Source organism: Gekko japonicus, unplaced genomic scaffold, assembly GCF_001447785.1.
Source record: "Gekko japonicus isolate JY-2015 unplaced genomic scaffold, Gekko_japonicus_V1.1 scaffold3362, whole genome shotgun sequence".
NCBI classification, from domain to species: Eukaryota; Metazoa; Chordata; class Lepidosauria; order Squamata; family Gekkonidae; genus Gekko; species Gekko japonicus.
Genome location: NW_015161510.1, coordinates 95542 through 115304, shown reverse-complemented (window position 1 = coordinate 115304; position 19763 = coordinate 95542). Strand labels below are relative to the sequence as shown.

Genomic DNA, 19763 nt, shown 5'->3' with positions numbered 1-19763 from the left:
ATGCTTTGAATATGCGAACAAACCTGGATGATTTTTAGCTCATTGCTTAAGAAAAAAAAATCTGAAAGAAAAACAATAATAGGAGCGAAATTGCTAAACGGAATTACTCATATGGAAAAGAAATACATGAGCAGTTTCTTTCTTTTCACAACTTTATAAGCAAGAAAATTTAACAGAAGAAGGACGAAGAATATATTAAAGATGCATCAATTCCAAATTTTACATCAGAAGATAAAGATATTTTGAACCAAAATATCACAGTACAAGACATTTCACAAGCTATAAAAAAATTGAAGAAAGATAAAGTACCAGGCCCAGATGGGTTATTGGCAATGGATTACAAATGCTTGGAAGAAGAGTTAATATTGCCACTCCAAAAGGTGATGAACAAAATAAGTGAAGGCAAGATATTACCCCAGACCTGGCAGGAGGCACATATAACATTGATTTACAAAGAGGGTAATTATCCAGTGTTACCTCAGTATTACAGACTGATTTCCTTGTTAAACGTGGATTACAATTTATTACTTTGATAATCACAGAAATATTAAGAAGATGCCTAGCAAAAATAATTTACTCCAAACAGAAAGGCTTCGTACCAAAGAGGTTTATGAAAGGCAATGTTCAATTTGTAATTGATGTAATGGAACTTATGGAGAAAAAAAGACAAAAAGTAGCTTTTATCTTTTTAGATGCTGAAAACACATTTGACAATTTCTCCTGGACTTTTTTACAAAAAGTTTTACAATGTCTTAATTGTGGACCTAAATTCAAAAACTGGATACAAGGAATTTACGCAATACAAAATGCCAAATTTTTAAATAATTAAGTATTAACAGACGAATTTTAAACTGAAAAGGGGGCTAGACAAGGGTGTTTACTATCATCATTATTATTTATTCTTGCAATGGAAATTTTTGCAGCCAAAATAAGATAAGATCCCCAAATTGGAGGATTGAAAGTAGATGGAGACAAATTCCAACTAAAAAGTTATGCTGACAATGTTGTTTTGAAAATCTCCAATCCACTTACCCCACTTCAGCCCCATTCACACGGAGGATTTGCTGCGAGAGAGCAACAAGTGCATGGCGGATTATCCGGGCGCGATCACACCGCAACATCTGAGAAGTGGAGCGCACCCGTGGCAAACCCGTGGCCTACCGCCAAAAATGCGGGATTAAAAACTACCTGCTTGGAGGTACTAGCAACCGGTTTGCCGCAGGCTGCCTTCGGAGTCCCTCGGTGTGATCGCTCCGGCCGCAGCTTTTCCCTCCGGCCCCTCGTTGATGCGCAGGTGCGGAGGGAAGGAAACGTAGCGTGCCGCCACCGCGTGGGATCGCATTATGGCAGCTCTAACTGCGGTGGTGCAAAAAGCCCCCCCCCCCCGCATTATCCGGCCCGTGTGACTGGGGCCTTCAACATGTTATAGAACAAATAGTAAGATTTGATTCCTTCTCGGGATTTAAAATTAATAGGAAAAAAAGTCAGCAAGATAGGCTTTGCACGCCTATGGTCACATGTTCAAGCTCTGGCAGCTTCTAGTTAAGCAATTCCAGGAAGCAGGGCTGAAAGAAACAGCTCAAACTGCCAACATACCAGCGAGAAATATTAGTCTTCTGGCACCTTAATGACTCACAGACTGACTGTGGCATCCGCTTTTCTATCTATGCATGAAAGTGTAAATATACCTGCTGGATATGGATTCACTTAATGCATCTGATGAAACAGGCTCTAGCCCCCACAAAAACTTCTGCTACAATAGATTCGTTAATAATGCAGGAGTACGACTGCAAAGTTTTCTGGGATAGCCTATCAGCCATATCTATGAAGGAGAGTGTGCAGCCCCAGGGCTATTTTTGGGCAGGAACGCACAGGAACGGAGTTCCGGCTGGCTCCTGAGTTGGCCACACCCAGCAGGAACTTATTAGCATAATAGGCCACACCCAACAGCAGGAACTCATTAGGATTGGCTACAGTAGGGGTGTGTGGCCTAACATGCAAAGGAGTCCCTACTACAAAAAAAAGGCCCTGGGTTTTGACAACTTGTGACATCCACAAGTGCAGGCCCACTGTGAGCCGATAGGAAACACATCAGTGATGGGAATGTGCAGATCCTGCATTCAGAACCAATTGAATACTGCCAGAGGTTGAGGCATGATCACAGTATGGTACGCAGCAACCCCCTAGCTTCATGCCTTGCATGCAGGCTTTCCAGAAGCATCTGGCTGGCCACATCTGGAATCAAGAGGCTGGTCTAGATGACCAGATTCATAGTTGGGCTCTTCATAGGTTCTAACAGGATGCAGGTGCAGCATGTCTCCTCAAACATCGCCATCCTCAGCTCTGGCCACCTACAGCAAGACAAGGAAAAACGAACAATGAGGGAAGCATGTGGGTGTTTTTCTCCCCACATGCCCCAGTCCAAGATCCCTCTTTGCTTTTGCGAGTGAGCACTCACCTGGATATGTCCCTTATATTGTCACTTGAGGATCCATGCATGGATGCTTGTGCAGAGTATCCCTTCCAAGGGGATCTTGTGGCCTTGGTCCTCACACGCCCATCAGCAATTGGTCCCTGCAAGGAATGAGTGCCGATGGATGGAATACACAGTATCCCAACAATGAACGTTTCCAGGGGTCATTTCCTGCAGGTGCGCACAGGAGCGGAGCTCCGGCAGTAAAGAGCCCATGCAACAAGGCCCACCCCCTGCTCCCAGCAGCCCTCAGTCAGAGCAAGAAGCAGCCAGGTAAGTTGCAGAGCCCCCCCCCCCATCCAAAACAGTCCAGAGGCACCTTTAAGACCAAGTTTTATTCAGGTGGCAAGCACGGAGAGGCTGTAACTGGTTTCCCCAGGTTCCACAGATGTTATACCCATTTCTCCCCTGAAGAAGAGTGCTTTGCACACGAAAGTTTATACTCTGTATAAAACTTTGTTGATCTAAACGATGCCACTGGACTCAAACTTTGTCCTGCTGCTTCAGAACAACACGGCTGCCCACCTGAATCTGTCTCCCCTACTCCTCTCAGGGCTCTTTTTGTAGCAGGAACTCCTTTGCATATCAGGCGACACACCCCAAATGTAGCCAATCCTCCAAGAGCTCACAGTAGCCCCTGTAAGAAGAGCTCTGTAAGCTCTTGGAGGATTGGCCACATTCGGGATGCGTCGCCTAATATGCAAAGGAGTTTCTGCTACAAAAAGAGCCCTGAACTGTCTTACACCCTCCGGTTCAGATTAATTTGGATGCAAATATTGGGGCGAGTGGGGCTTACATGGCTTTCGAGCATAGCATTTTATGGGTCCCTGATGTCAGGGAGAGGGTATCCGTTAACACTGTCATTTCCACACCCTGCACTACCCGACCTTAAATTCTGTGTAAGCTTCCCAACAGTTCCGCTGTGATCATTCAGCTATACCGGTGCGGGTACAAGTTCTCCATTTGTTGGGCAAGTGGTTGCCGAATGCCTGGAGAAAAGTGTCCTGCCCCTTCCACAGGGACTTAATGGGATGTTATTTGCCCCTGTGCTGTGATAAGCTTTAGCTGCCCATCTCTACACACTGGACCTCCGTTAAAGTGACAAGTTATTTTTCTCCAGGCCTATTGGCAGCTTTAGCAATATCAGTGCCACCTGGATGCATGGGTACAAAGAAACCACTATGGCCTTGTGACAATGCTAAGGATTTTAGTCAGCAGCAGGGCAATTTTTGGGGCAGGGACGCACAGGAACGGAGTTCCGGCTGGCTTCAGAGTTGGCCACGCCCACTACAGCCCAAACCTCTGCGTGCCTGGCTACAGAGGGAAGGCCTGGAAAGCAACACACACACCCCACAACTCCAAGGCGGGCAGGCCGGGAGGGGGAGGGGCTGGAAGGATTGGGGAGGCATTTAAATGCCTCCCCGCAGCCATGGGTGTGGCCTAATATGCTAATGAGTTTCTGCTGTTGGGTGTGGCCTATTACGCTAATGAGTTCCTGCTGCGCTTTTTCTACCAAAAAAAGCCCTGGTCAGCATCATATTCCACTCATACTGCCACAGTGGACAAGAGCAGCCTATAAATGTAGTGTGCTGCTGTTTTATTATACTAACAGTTCTACACCGAACACACTTGGAAATAAATTTTGCTGGGATAAATCAGACTAGTCACTTAAGATCAGGGCAGGGGGAAGACTCACACCATTTACATTCAGTTGTATCTCCAGGATGTGGGAGAAGGTTATGCTTTACACCTCCTCATCCCATAAAGTATGGTAGGAAAGCTGGGTATGTACCTAAGTACTTGCAAAAGCATGACTAATGTTGCTGTGGTGCACAGCAAGAGGTTTCTTGGCTTGCTTATTCCAAGGCCTAAAAAAAAGAGAGAGAGAGATGAGAAATCTTTATTTCCAGACATTTGCCCTAGGTACCGCAGGACCTTTTTATCAATACAATAGCACAACATTAACTAGACCGACCAGACACAAGGAAATGAATCAAGACTGGTGGTTACAAGCCTTGAATTTTAATGGCTGAGAGTATTACTTACAAACAACATGAATAATTATTTTTAAGAGCTGACCTTAAAAGAGGCACTTGGGTTGAATGCGCAACTAATTTGGGGACCCTCTTAAAAAGTGGGGGATTTGTACTTCCGTTTTATTTGCATCCAATACATAGGTCCTACTCCTTTAAAGCAGAGCTGGCCAACATCGGTATTCCTGGTGGCTGCTCTGATCTCTGGAGTCCAGACAGTGGCCTGGAGGAAAGGTATCTTTTGCATCACAATCTGGCTTCTGTACAGGTAGAGATACCAGGGTTTTTCAAACTCTGCCTTCTCTCTGCGCATCTACCAGCAGCACGAGATGCAAACACTTAGCAAGTGAAGATCCTTGCTGCAGGGAGATGAGCAGAGAGCAAAAGCTTCATCTGCTTAATTTCTGCTGTAAAAAACACAGATGCAGGGCCAGTAAAAAGTCTGGCAACTCTGTAGCTGGTCTGCCTCTCTCATAAAGTCGGCCATCAGGGTTTCACAGTTATGGGGCATTATATACAAAGCCCAAGGGGGAGATCGTGTTAAAGTGTGCCCCCCCTCTCAAACAATTTCCTTCTCCTTATGACTGAAATGGCGAGCAAGCCATTTACTACACTTTTCAATAAGCCTGGTTGCGGCAGGGCAAATAACATCAATTGGGGGGACCAGATCTGGCCCCTGAGCCCGCAGTTAGCCAGCCCCGCTTCAGGGCTTGGTGTGCACCAACGGTCATTTAGTAGGTAAAGAGGTGCAGGAGCTCATTAGCATAACTCATTAGCATAAACTCATTTGCATGTGCCACACCCCCTGTCATCACTGGAAGTGTGTCAGAAGGCAACACCCACCGCTCCACTGGACTGTTTTGGATTGCTAGCTATTGGGGGAGGGGGGACGTGCAGATCTGTCCTCGCAGAGGAGGGAGAGCTTGGACCTGAATAAAACTTGGTCTTAAAGGTGCCAATGGGCTGTTTTGGACTTGGGGGCCGGGGGGGGGCTCTGCAGCTTACCTTGCTGCTTCTTGTTCTGACTGAGGGTTGCTGGGAGCAGGGGGTGGGGCTTGTTGCATGTGCCCGCCCCCTGGGCTCTTTACTGTCGGAGCTCCGCTCCTGTGCGCTCCTGCAGGAAATGACCCCTGGTGTACACAGCTACTTGCCTTGCCATCCAAGGCAAGTGAGAATCACTTCCTGGCAGAGACACTTTTGCAAAATGTGGTGGGCTGGTTCTTCCCCCTTTCTAGTCAGGGTTTCACAAGCAACATGCATGAACGAGAAAGCCAGCTAGTTTAAAAAAAGATTGTGGGCTAGGAACTTGTGTGGATTTCATTGCAAACTTGACTTAAACCAAAGCCCAACAGAGGGGTTCTAAATGTGGGTACATTTATACATCTCTTTCCTTACTCCAGATCCCATTTTCCTCAGTTACTTCAGTGAACTATTTCACATTAGCAGTATCCACACACTCCTTCCATTTAGCTTCTCTCATTTTCCTCCTGGCTTGCTTCTAATGTACACCTCATGCTGAGATAAGCACTGTGGTTGTCCCCTGAATAAGGAATTACAGGAAACTGGTGGATCCTAGACCTGGCTATGCTGTCTCTATAATGATGGCTGTGCCTCGATTTCCCAGAAAGTAACTCAGTCTGATGCAACAGGAGACTGCCACCAGCCAAGTGCAAAGGTAGCTCCTGTGGTGTACAAGAGCAATCAGCCCAGGGCAACGGTGTGATCTGATGGCGGCCACGTGCATTACCGTTTCACCGAAATCAAATGCAGCCGTCTGCCAATGATCCGGCTGAACTGTTGCTCCGTGATTATTGCTATTACACAACACCAGCTGCGAGAATCCATGTGTTGGCCCAAATTATGAAGCATGAAAATGCCCTTGACGTACGATATACTGTTTTTCTCTGCTGATATTCCTGGTACGATTTAAAGTCAGAGAAACAAAGGAGTTCGTGTTTACTTGACCGCTTGACTTCAACGTGTGTTTTTCGTTTTTAATTTTTATAAAATATTTATACCCTGCCTCTCCTCTTGCCTCAAGGCTGCTTAGAGGTAATAATTAAAACACTTCAAATTAAAAACAGGTAGAATAAAGAACTCAGAACATCCCCCGAAAGAGGCCTGCTGTTCATATTCTATCAAAAGCATGGGCAAACCAACAGCACCTCCTGAACTTCAAAAAAGGGGCTCCTCTCACCTCTCCAGAGTGGGGGCCATGGTAGAAAAGGCCTGGCTCTGATGGATGCCAGGTAGGTCAACCTAAGTGAAGGAACAACCAATCGGGGCAGCCTGAAGACTGTAGTAGACACAACCATATGGACGGAGAGAGTCCTTTAGATATCTGGGCTGCAGGCCAAGAAGGGCTTTAAAGGTCGTAACCAGTTTCTTGAATTGAGTTCAGAAACCAACTGGCAGCCCATGCAGCTGTTTCAAAATGAGCAACAGATGTTCCCATCAGCTAGCCCTTGACAATAATCAGGCTGCCACATTCTGAACCAGCCACAGTTTCCAGGTTGTCTTCAAAGACAGCCCAAAGTAGAAGAGGAGATGGGATTTATACCCCATGGCCCTTCACCCAAAGGAGTCTCAGAGCGGCTGACAACCTCCGTTCCCTCCCTCTCCCCACAACAGACACCCTGTGAGGTAGGTGGGGCTGAGAGAGCCCTGACAGAAATTGCTCTTTTTTCAAGAACAGCTGTGCCAGAACTATGGCTTGCCCAAGGTCATCCAGCCAGGTGCAAGTGGAGGAGTGGGGAATCAAACCCAGTTCTCCCAGATTAGAGTCAGCGCACTTAACCACGACACCAAACTGGCTCTCATTACAGCAATCCAGTCATGAGGTTTTAAAAAGCATGGCTCAAAGCGGCCAGGTCAGCTGAGTCTAAAGGAAAGAGGTGGGGTGCACCCAATGCAACCGAGAGAAGGTGCTCTTGGCCAAGAAGCCAGCCTGTTTTTCAAACAGCAAAGGGAGCACACCCTGAAATCTTAACCTGCTGTACAAAAGCCAAATTAATTCCATCGAGGGCAACTGAATCCAATTCCTAGAACTTCAGCCTTCTTCTGTCTTGTCTGGATTCAGCTTCGTCTTGCTCTGCCTTAGCCCTTGACCACAGCCGCAAAGCACCAGTTCAGAACCCAGACGGGTGCATCTGCTGGCTTGGATAATGAACTATAGGGCTGTGTGTCATCTGCATGCTGAGGATACCCGACCCCGGACAATCTCATTTGACAGCCTGAATGTATACACGAGGGGAACCACGAAAACTAGTGTGAGGGGAAGTCCAATTCCCCCCCATCCGTCCTTCCTGCCAGCTGTGGTTCAGGCTTGCCAGTTCACCTCCCTCCACCATTGGCTTGGGCTTCCTCCCTTCCTCAACACCGGCTTCGAAGTCTCCTCCCCTCCGCCAGCTTGACTCCACCATCCCTCTGCCTTTACCAGCTCCAGGTCTCTTCCCCTCCCTCACCCAGGGATGGCCATTGGCCCGGCTGTGACATTGGAGGTCATTTTGGGTCACTATGGCAATCCAAAATGCTACCCAAACTAGAGATGTGATGGCCCGGGGAAAAAATGGAAAAATTCAGGGGGAAAATGGGTTTTCTCCGCTTTTTTCCTGAAGACTTTTTTTGTTTTTTTCCCGAAAAATTGGAAAAATTGTAAAAAGAAAAGAAATTGATTATGGAACGTTTTATTTTAACACGATGAATGAAATATTTTAAGACAAGGTGTTCAAATATTTTCCAAATCATTTATATATATATCAGATTGATCTAATTTCTGTGCACTGAGGACAAACAAGTCCTAGGTTACAAACTGAACTCTCCAATGCAAGAACAAGATGCATTTCTTCCTTTAGGAGGTGCTATTGTCACGAGAAAAGGAAAAGGTTTCAGTTTTGTTTTTGCATGTGGGTGGGTATTCTGTTTGTAATAATTGTTTGGATACACTATATTTTTAATATGCTAGTTGTGATAATTTCATGCCAAGTAAAAATGTCCATTGTCATATTTTATGTTCCTAACGCAACAGAATGACTTTCAATCTTGAAAATAAAAAAGAAGGGCTAATGTAGCATTTTTTTCAATTTTTCAGAAAATTTCCGTTTTTTCCTGAAAAAACCTGGAAAAAAACCTGGGGTTTTTTCCGAGCTTCAAAATTTCCGGAAATTTTACATCTCTAACCCAAACTCTCAGGAGGGGGGTGCATGTATGCAGATTTCACAACTAACATTACACCAAGTTAACTTGCAGAACCCTAAACCTTAGCCACTGCTGGCCTCATCACGGAGATCTGCCAATACCACAGAGCGGCTAGCCCTTGCCTATTAAACATAGGGATGAGTTAGGGGTATTTTAAGGGGCTGCGGTGGCTCAAGTGGCTAAGACACTGAACTGCAAGCTGGAAGGTCAGTAGCTCGGCAGTTCGAGACCCGAGTGCCGCGTGTTCGAAAGCAAGAAATTGCAAGTAGATAAATAGGTACCACTTCGACAGGAAGGTAACAGCGTTCCGAGCACCTCGGTGTTTAGTCATGCCGGCCACATGACCACGGAAACAGCTTCGGACAGCGCTGGCTCTTCAGCTTGGAAACGGAGATGAGCACCGGACCTCTAGAGTCGGATTCGACTGGCTTTTGAGCAAGGGAAACCTTTACCTTTACCATTAGGGGTATATAAAAGGTTGAAGCAGGGCCAGTCTTCCCTGCTAGATGGCGCCAGACTCTCTCAGCTAATTTGTGCCTGGGGAGAAGAGTAATATAATGGGCAGGGAGGATCCAGCACTGAGGCTGAAGATCCTTGTAAGTTATCCTTTTAAACCATGCTCATGGCCCTAGTACATAAAGGGATCTAATGAAGTGAGCTGTGATGCACAAAAGCTTGTACTCAAATAAATGTTGGTGGTCTTTCAGAAGCCACTGGATTGTTGTTCAGAGTTGCTGCGCCAGCCTAACATAGCTGCCTCTCTGGCATCAGTAGCTAAAAGGAGGGATTTTAGTAGATACATTCCTGTTCTAAAAACAAGTTCACATCGAGGGCATAGAAGTATACAATGGGATGCATCGTACAACTAGTGGAATGCCTGGCATAGGGCAGAAAGACAGGAGGACTGGAAGGTCTTTACGTGACACACACACACCGGTTCTCTTGCAGCCCTTTGTGCAAGGCATAGAGAGAAGGAGTGGGCCCCTCATATTCTGGGACTAAGGGGTGTGTGTGGGTGAGCAGTGTCTCTTCACCCCCCAACCTATTCAGCCTGCTGCCCAAGTAACTTCTAAAGCACGCTGAGAGAAACAGAAGAGATCCCACTTTTCCTGACAGACAGCAGTAGTGGTGGCCCGATCGAGGTCATCTATGGGGCCAGTGTTCCCTCTAAGCTGAGTTAGTGTGAGCTAGCTCACAGTCTCTTAGCCTCTGGCTCACACATTTTTGTCTCAGCTCGGGAAGGAGGGCTCTGGAACAAACTAGTTTATGCAGCAGCCCAATTGCTCGCTCACAACTTTAATGCCAGTCACTCACAATGTAGAACCTTTGCTCACAAGACTCCACAGCTTAGAGGGAACAGTGTATGGGGCGAGCAAGGAGGGAGGCCAGTCCCTCCAGCCACTGTACCCCCCCCCCCCCGCCAACCCGTCTTTCAGGCCAAATCTGCATCTAGAATTTCCTCCGCCGTCTTACCAAACCCACACTTGAACAGAAAAAGATGTGGCTCAAAACCACATTCAAATACCCCAGGCCAAGCTATACTGACTGCAGAGTCACCCCTGAATGGCCCTAAAACGGCCATAAATCTATGCAGAAGGCTACAGTGAAACCAAGAGATCCAACAAGGTGAAAGCGGCCTGCAGTCTGGACACTGCCAAAAAGCCCGACTATCAATCAACGTGAAAGTGGCATGCAATGCAGGTGAGAATTTCTGTTCCAGCCTGGGTCTGGTAAGACAGCGGAGCAAATGCCAGATGCAGATTGGGCCTCACGTGCCCTTCTGGCGTGGGTCAGAGGATGACGCTTCGAGAAAGCCCAGGGCAAATAAGCAAGTCTTCCCGGGCTTGTGCAAAAGTAAATCCCACTACGACACACACAGGGATCCCGCTGGTTTCAAAGACTTGCCCGCCTCAAGGGAACAACCGACCTCCCGCTTGGTGTCGTGGTTAAGTGCGCGGACTCTAATCTGGGAGAACCGGGTTTGATTCCCCACTCCTCCACTTGCACCTGCCTGGATGACCTTGGGTCAGTCACAAGTTCTCTCAGAGCTGTTCCCTTGAGGGCAGTTCTTGAAAGAGCTCTCTCAGCCCCACCCACCTCCCAGGGTGTCTGTTGTGGGGAGGGGAAGGGAAAGGAGTTTGTAAGCCGCTCTGAGACACCTTTGGGTAGCGAAGGGCGGGGTATAAATCCAATCTTCTCTTCTTCTTCTCCCTTTTGCCCAGAGCCACAGAAGTCGCCGGCTGCCACACCCAGCCTCGCCCCGAGCCAGCACCCGAGTCACCTTCGTGAACTGCCCCCCCCCTAAATATTGCCATTGGACACAATTCTGCGAGGTGGGTTGCCAGCCTCCAGGTGTGGCCTGGGGATCTCCCACTTTTACAAGTGATCTCCAGCCTGACCCATAGCTAACGTGGGGCCCACGGGGCCTGGCCCCCTAGTCTTTCTTCTGGGTCCCTGATATGCCACCTGCATTGTGCTTTGATTTAATTAGCTGGCGCCCCCCCCAAAAAAAATTCCCTAGCTAAGGGGCTGTCTCCAGCTGACAGAGATCCGCTCCCCTGGAGAAAACGACTGCTTTGGAGGGTGGAGCCATGCAGAGGCCCCTCCCCTCCCGAAGCCCCGCCCTCTCCCGGCGCCGCCCCCAGAGTCTCCCGGTATCTCCCGACCCAGACCTGGCAACCCGATCTGCGAGCCAGTTCCCTATGGCTAACCCTCCCTCCCTCCTCTCAGCCCGAAGCGGGAACATTCTGTTCCGAGCATCCGCCGAGTAGATCTCGCCCTTTTCCAGAAGACGCTCGAGTCTGTCCAGCGCTGGGAAGCCGGAGGGCCTTCCCGCGTCAGAGAGAGGAAAACAAGAGCCCAGCAGACCCCCGCTCCGGCAAACGCAAGAAGCGGGGGGGGGGGGTGTTGTTCTCTTCCCCGGGACGAGCAGCCAGGCGACAAACCACTTGCCCTAGAGTAAAAAGGTAAAGCTTTCCCCTTGCTCGAAAGCCAGTCGAGTCCGACTCTAGGGTCGCGGGGCTCGTCTCCGTTTCCGAGCCGATGAGCCAGCGCTGTCCGAAGCCGTTTCCGTGGTCCTGTGGCCGGCAGGACTAAAACGCCGAGGCGCACGGAACGCTGTTCCCTTCCCAATTAAGTGGTACTGCCTAGAGTAGCCCCGACGACTCCAGAGGCACTCACACCGCCCTCGACAAGCTCCGTAGGCATTTGGGCAGGATTATTCCCCCCACCTACCCGCCCCGGATCGTCTTGGTTCGTTTCCCTCCCCCCGCACTTCGTTCCCTCTGGGCCGCCAGGCGCCTTGAATCCGGAGCAAGCCGTGCCAAGCGGCCAAGAGAGCGGCCGTCCAGGGGAGCCCGCCTCGTCGGACGCACTTCGACGCGCCTGCTGCCAAACACAGAAAGCGCGGTCGCCTCTTCCCTCCGAAGGCTTAGCGGCTTCTCCCGTATGGACCCCCCACCCCACCCGCACCCCGGTCCCCACGGGTCTGGGCGAGCAGATCGGAACCGGGCAGGTTTCCGCGCGACCGCAGCCGACACTCGAACCCACAACCAGCCGAGACTCGAACCCACAACCTTCGGCCGGAACGGATGGAGATCTAGTTCCCCCGCGCGCAATGCAAAACGCTCCGCCGGGCAGAGCGGGCGCCGGAGCGGCACGACGGGATCGGGGCCGGAGAACCGAGTCCGCAGGCCAGCCGCTGCTCGTGGGCTCGCCTGGGTCAGAAGGGAGGCGGCGGCGGGTCTCCACGCGTGGCGCTTCCAAGCAGCGTTCCCTCTAAGCTGAGTGAGTGTGAGCTGGCTCATAGTTTTTAAGCCGCCGGCTCACACATTTTTGTCTCCGCTCAGGAAGGAGGGCTCCAGAGCAAACTAATTGATGCAGCAGCCAAATGGCTCGCTCACAACTTGAATGCCAGCGGCTCACAAAGTAGAACTCTTGCTCACAAGACTCCACTGCTTAGAGGGAACATTGCTTCCAAGGTGTGCATCGCCCAAGCGCACCACGACTGATGTTCCCTCTAAGAGGTGGAGTCTCGTGAGTAGAAATTCAACTTGGTGAGCTGCTGGCATTAAGAGCGGTGAGCAGGTGATTTGGCTGCCGCTTCAATCGGTTTGCTCGGGACTCGCGGTGTTTCCTCTAAGCCGAGTGCGCGTGAGCTGGCTCACAGTTTCTGAGCCTCGGGCTCACACAGTATTCTTGTCCCGGCTCAGGAAGGATGGGGCTCCAGAGCCAACTCATTGATGCAGCCGCCAAACTGCTCGCTCACAACTTCAGTGCCAGCGGCTCACAAAGTAGAATTTAGAGGGAACATTGGCCCGGCCCCAGACATAATCGGCTATGCTCCTGCAGAGTGCAGGGGGTTGGACTAGATGACCTCCCAGATCCCTTCCAACTCTAACATTCTATGATTCTATAATCTGAACAGACAATACTGGGTCAAATAGGCCACCAGTCTGAGGCCACTATAAGGCGGCCTTATGCCTATGTGAAGAGCTCCTTCCTCAGCAAGATAACTGATATTTTTCAAGGACGACAGGTGGAGGCGTGTGAACAGTCACAATGATGAAAGCAGGTACCAATAAAAGATGGAGTCGAGGCCCGGTGGTACCTCTTAAACATCAACAAAATAGTCTTTTAAGGTGCTACAGGACTCCTGTTTTGCTGCCACAGTCTAACAGGGCTTCTCCTTGGAAATCATCACCATAGCCTATGGGAAGTACATGATTAGTTGAAGCACAGCTGTGATTCAGGGTTCCCTCTAAGTTGAGTGAGTGTGAGCGAGCTCACAGTTTTTTAGCCTCCGGCTCGCACATTGTATCAAATGTGTAATGTAAACCGCTCAGGGCCCTTAGGGGGTGCGCGGTATATAAAAGGAAGGAAGGAAGGAAGGAAGGAAGGAAGGAAGGAAGGAAGGAAGGAAGGAAGGAAGAAAGAAAGAAAGAAATTTTTGCCTTCGCTCAGGAAGGCTGGCTCCAGAGCAAACTCATTTATGCAGCGGCCAAATTGCTCGCGCACAACTTTAATGCCCAGTAAGCTCAGGAAGTAGGATTTTTGCGCACAAGACTCCACAGCTTAGAGGGAGCCCTGCTCCAGAGCCAACTGATTTACTCAGCAGCCGAATGGCTCGCTCTCCACTTCAGTGACAGCCGCTCCCCAAGGAGGATTTCTGCTCACGAGACTCCACAGCCGAGAGGGAGTTGCTCTGGAGCCCCAATCCTTCCCGAGCTCGGGTCGAAAACGTGCGAGCCGGAGGCTAAGGAACGCCGAGCCGGCTCACACCAACTCGGCTCAGAGGGAACACTGGACGCCCCACGCCACCTGCTTCCCATCACTGGGACGGTCACGGTTTGGAAGAGGGCAAAAAAAGAAGAAGAAGTCACGGATCGGACCCGAAAGGTGGACGACTTGAACCGGAGCGGCCTTTTACGAACCGTTCCACCTCTTCCTCCCACGGGGGGGACGGGGAGGAAAAAAAACCAAACTGGACGGGGCTCAAATGTTCCCTCTAAGCTGTGGAGTCTTGTGAGCAAAAATTCTACTTTGTGAGCTCCTGGCATGAAAGGGGTGAGCGAGCCATTTGGCTGCTGCATCAATTAGTTTGCTCTGGAGCAATGCTCCCTCTAAGCTGTGGAGTCTGGTGAGCAAAAATTCCACTTTGTGAGCTCCTGGCATTAAAGCTGTGAGTGAGCGCTTGGACTGCTGCATCAATGAGTGTGCTCTGGAGCCCTCCTTCCTGAGCTAAGACAAAAATGTGTGAGCCGGAGGCTGAAAAAACTGTGAGCTAGCTCACTCTAACTCAGCTTAGAGGGAACCCTGCTCTGGAGCCCTCCTTCCTGGGCTCAGATAAAAATGTGTGAGCCGGAGGCTGGGGAAACGATGAGCCGGCTCACACTCACTCAGCTTAGAGGGGACCCTGGGCTCAACCGCACCCCCACCAGTTGCGCCTTTGCAAGCCCGTACAACGAACCAACATCGCTGGGGGGGAGGGGGGGGGGGCGGCGGCCCCCCCCCCCGCCTCTTCAAACTCTCCCAGCCCAAAGCTCCTAACAAGTGTCTGCAAAAAAGAAGAAGAACCGGCGGGCGAAGCAAAAGAAACGAACGTCCCCCAAAAAAGAGAGAGAGGAAGAGATACCTGATGCGCCGCCGCGCTTCGACTCCGCTCCCCGCGCCTCCGCCTGCCTGGGATCGGCGCTCTGCAAAGCCCCGAACTCGCCCAGCGCGAGTCCACGAGAATCGCGAAGGTCTCTGCCGAACGCGGGCAATCTTGAGCCGACGGCGACGCCGTACCTCTTGGAACGTACGATTCCGCGCGCGGGGGGGGGAGGGATGGCGTGAGAGAGGGAAAGGGCGGCCGCGGTTGCGTCGTGTGTTCCCCCCCCCTCTCTCTGTCGTAAAGCGGGGCTCTCTAGAGCGGTGGCGTCGCCTGGAAACGGGCTGCAAAAGGGGTTGCGCCTCTCCCCCCCCCCATATTTTGTGCGATAGTCGCGCCTGAACCGGAGGGGGCGTGGCCGTGTGTCAATGGGGAGGGGGCAGGACCTGTTTTGAGCAGGGAGAGGAAGCGATTGTGGGGCTACGCAGGCTAAAGAATCCACTTTCAGTCTACATTCAGTGCACTTTCCAACTGGATTTTTACTGTGTGAACTGGCAGAATCCAGTTGGAAAGTGGATTGAAAGTGAATTGAAAGTGAATTATTTAGTGTGTGTGTGTAGGGGCGGATTAAGGCTCACGGGTGCCCTAAACACTGACCAATCTTGGTATCCCCCTCCTTTCCACACTGACCCCCAGTCCATTTTAGTGGTTGACCTGTCTGAGCAGATATACAATGCAGGTTGCAGCCAGTGTTCCCTCTAGGCTGAGTTGGTGTGAGCTAGCTCACAGTTTTTTAGCCTCCGGCTCACACATTTTTGTCCTAGCTCAGGAAGGATGGCTCCAGAACAAACTAACTTATGCAGGAGCCAAATTGCTCCCTCACAACTTTAATGCAAGTAGCTCACAAAGTAGAATTTTTGCTCACAAGACTCCACAGTTTAGAGGGAACATTGGTTGCAGCAATACAAAAATTTATTCATAGGATAACACAATATACTGTGCAAATGAAGCTTTTCACCCTTTCCCCAACTTTGTGGTGCCCTCTTTGGCCCCAGTGCCCTAAGCAGGTGCCTAGTCTGCTGAATGGTTAATCCGCCCCTGCCCTGAGTTAATGCGGCTTGGGACCAGTGTTCCCTCTAAGATGAGTGAGTGCAAGCCAGCTCATGATTTTTGAGCCTCCGGATCACAGATTTTAGCTCAGGAAAGAGGTGGCTCCCGAGCCAACTAATGTACAGCAGCAGCCAAATCGCTCGATCACAACTTTTAATGCAGTAGCTTACAAAGATAGGATTTTTGTTCACAGGACTCCACAGCTTAGAGGGGGCGCTGCTTGGGGCGCCCGCAGTCATAATAATAAGTGGCTAGCACCAGGGGCGGATTAAGGCTCACCGGTGCCCTCAGCACTGACCCATCTCGGTGCCCCCCCTCCTTTCCACACTGACCCCCAGTCCATTTTAGTGGATGACCCGTCTGACCAGATATACAATACAGGTTGCAGCCATACAAAAATGTATTCACAGGATAACACAATAGACTGCGCAAACGACGACATAAACGTCTACAAAAATAAATAAATAATCCCACAAGTTTACCCACTACCAGGACTTCCTTTCAAGCAAAATAGACAAAACATTTCAAATGATATAGGTAAGCACCTGCACTGTGCAGAATGTTGATCATTAAGTTTGTGTCCGTTTCCACTGGAAAGCTTGGAGTAATTAACATGGAAGTCCAAGTAATTTCTCTGTGCCAAGCACTGATCAGATATGCATGCACATAATTTTAAACAGTCTACAGCTCTAGGTATTCAAACTGTTCTATATCAGGGAGACATCCAAATAGAACTTTAGGCTGGTGTTCAGAATAAAAATATTTAAATCCCATGGAGCTGCAGAATTAAGGGCATGATCCAGCCAAAGGTAATCACTTGTACATTATACTGTAGAGTTCAATGACAGAATAAAGCATATACTTCTGAAAGTGTAAAGGCCTAGGGTGGGGAGGGGGAGGAAAAATTCAGGGGAAGAAAACGTGTTTTGTGGGGGTTTCTGAGGCTTTTTTCGGTTTTTCTGGTGAAAAAACAGGAAATTTGGAGAACTGAGAAAAATCTATGAAATATTTTCTTTTAGAATGGATTAAATTCTTTTACAGACAATATGGACATGCTGTAGACATACACATCTCTTAAATTCAAGATACATTTCTGCACATAGAAGCAGGGGTATTTTGGGGCAGGAACGCACAGGAACAGAGTTCCGGCTGGCTTCAGAGTTGGCCACGCCCACTACAGCCAAAACCTCTGCGGGCCTGGCTACAGGGAGAAGGCCTGGAGAGTGACTCCCCCGCAACTCCAGGGGGAGGCCCTGGAAGGATCGGGGAGGCATTTAAATACCTCCCCGTGCCTTCCTCGGCCTGTCCAAGGGTCGGCTTGTCCAAGATCTCCGCAGCCATAGGGTGGCCTGGGGGGGGGCTTGCCTGGGCAAGCCAAGGGAAGGCATGGGGTGTGGCCTAATATGATAATTAGCTATGTTGTTGGGGTGTGGTCTATTATGCTAATGAGTTTCTGCTGGGATTTTTCTACAAAAAAAAAAAGCCCTTCATAGAAGAATACCTAATCTTCATGAGGGAAGCATGACAGGATTTTCATTGCTTCTCAACTGTTGTATGCCTTCTGTCATCCTGTTGACCTTTTCAGCTCTCTCTCAAAGCATTATGGCACATGTACCCTCAGATTGTGTAACCAGTAGCTTTTTGCCCTACCTTGGTGGCAGGGGTGGGGACTGCAGTGTTCCCTCTAAGCTGAGTTAGCGTGAGCTAGCTCACAGTTTTTTAGCCTCTGGCTCACACATTTCAGGCTCAGCTCAGGAAGGGATGGCGCCGGAGCAAACTAATGTATGCAGCAGCCAAATCACCTGCTCACAACTTTAATGCCGGTATCTCACAAAGTAGAATTTTTACTCACAGGACTCCACAGCTTAGAGGGAGCCAGGCCCGTAGCCAGGATTTCTTAAATTGGGGGGGGGCTTGTAAAAAGTTGGGGGGCACTCAAAAAAATCAAAAACTCACGTGCCCTGGTGCGGTGCTGCTCGTTAGGGTGTGGGGTGCAGGCGACACAAAGACGACAGGAGACAAGCTTGCAGGAACTGTCAGGAACTGACTGAAACCTCTCGGCTTCAAGCTTGTATTTTATACACATTTCCCCCCCCTTCAAGCATTAGAGCATCCTTAAGGAATGTTTGTGTGTGTGTATGTGTTTCCACGCAGCTGTCTGTTATCTGCCTTTTTCAAGGTTACTAACTGCGTAGTGAGCAGTAAACAGATTCCATCTCAGCCTCTCATGACGTATAAGCATTTCAGCTCCCAACCTCCAGCCAGGAGATTTCCGCACTGCTTTCCTACACCCTGGCTGGCTGGCCCTTGCCCCAGCTGGTCTTCCCATTGATCACCACGGCGCCCTCCTGCTTTGCCATCCCCAGCGCCAGCCTGCTAAGCTCTCCCTTGCCCCTGGACCCCGCAGAGGAGAGGGGCGGTACCAAGGAAGTGGGGCTTGCTGGGGACTCGAGGCCGGCATCCTCTGTGGTTCCTTCTGCACGCAGAGGTTTTGGCTGTAGTGGGCGTGGCCAACTCTGAAGCCAGCCGGAACTCTGTTCCTGTGTGTTCCTGCCCAGAAATAGCCCTGGGTAAATGGCATGCCTGGTGTAGAGCACTGGAATTGTTTTATTAAGAGCGGGACAAATATTTATTCCACCTTTTGACAGCAGAGGAGCATTCAAGCCAGCTCAGTAGTCACATTTAATGTAAAATCAGCATAAAGTCATGGCAGTAATGATAAGATCAGTCCTAGCGACTCATTCAAAAATCAGAGTGGGATTAAAGTAGCACTTTCTTGAAATGCTTTCTAAAATAAAATTACTTTAGCTAGACTTTTTCAGCAAAAAAAAAAAGGTTATTAGGGAGGACTCTTTGGGTAGAGAGTTCCACAGTGAATGCCTGTGAAAAGGCCTTGCTTTTTGCTACTGCCTTTCAAGATTCAGTAAAGGTAAAGGTTCCCTTGCTCGAAAGCCAGTTGAGTCCGACTCTAGGGTTGCGGTGCTCATCTCCGTTTCAAAGCCGAAGAGCCAGCGCTGTCTGAAGACGTTTCCGTGGTCATGTGGCCGGCATGACTAAGCACCAAGGCGCACGGATTCATTAGACAGTGGGAAAAGAGGACCTCAGTTGTGGTTCTCAGCAATGCTCCCTCTAAGCTGTGGAGTCCTGTGAGCAAAAATTCTACTTTGTGAGCTACTGGCATTAAAGTTGTGAGCGAGCCATTTGGCTGCTGCATAAGTTAGTTTGCTCTGGAGCCATCCTTCCTGAGCTAAGACATAAATTGTGTAAGCTGGAGGCTAAAAAACTGTGTGCTAACTCACACCAACTCATCTTAGGGGGAACACTGGTTCCCAGTACATATGTGGAGGGAGGGACATTCCCTTGCATGTGCTGACATCATGCTCCTCAGTGAAAATCTACTAGAATTATGTCAAATTATGGTTAAACAAGGATTGCTTCCTTAGAGTTGAGTAAGTTATGGTTCCGCGAGAAAAACCGGTTGGTTCGTGTCTAAAAAGAGTTCTGTGTTGAAGACCTTCATCTTCAAAATGGCTTGATGCAGAAGACTGAATTGTGGTTAGACAAGTTCCATAATGCATTTGAAATAAGTATGAAAATCAGGTAAACTTGCAAAAGCATTTTTGATTTGCAGGGTTTTCATTTGTGCAACTTGGGTTTGTGCTCACCTACAGACAGGGGTACTTTCTTAGAAAAAGAGGGGCAGGAGCTCATTAGCACGACTCATTAGCATAACTTATTTGCATATGCCACACCCCCTGACATCACCGGAAGTGTGTCAGATGGCAACACCCACTGCTCAGGCTCCACTGGACTGTTTTGGATTGCTAACTATGGGGGGGGGGGACGTGCAGATCTGCCC

At 49.5% G+C, this 19763-nt stretch overlaps 1 long non-coding RNA gene across 1 annotated transcript; it reads right to left on the bottom strand.

Annotated features, from left to right (window-relative positions):
• Nucleotides 1-1984: 1984 nt before the first annotated feature.
• LOC107125778 lies at nucleotides 1985-14945 on the bottom strand. Its single transcript, XR_001483048.1, has 4 exons — nucleotides 14837-14945; nucleotides 4266-4341; nucleotides 2459-2574; nucleotides 1985-2351 (listed from the first exon to the last, which is right to left on the bottom strand). It is a non-coding gene; the product is annotated as an uncharacterized LOC107125778 (long non-coding RNA).
• Nucleotides 14946-19763: the final 4818 nt, after the last annotated feature.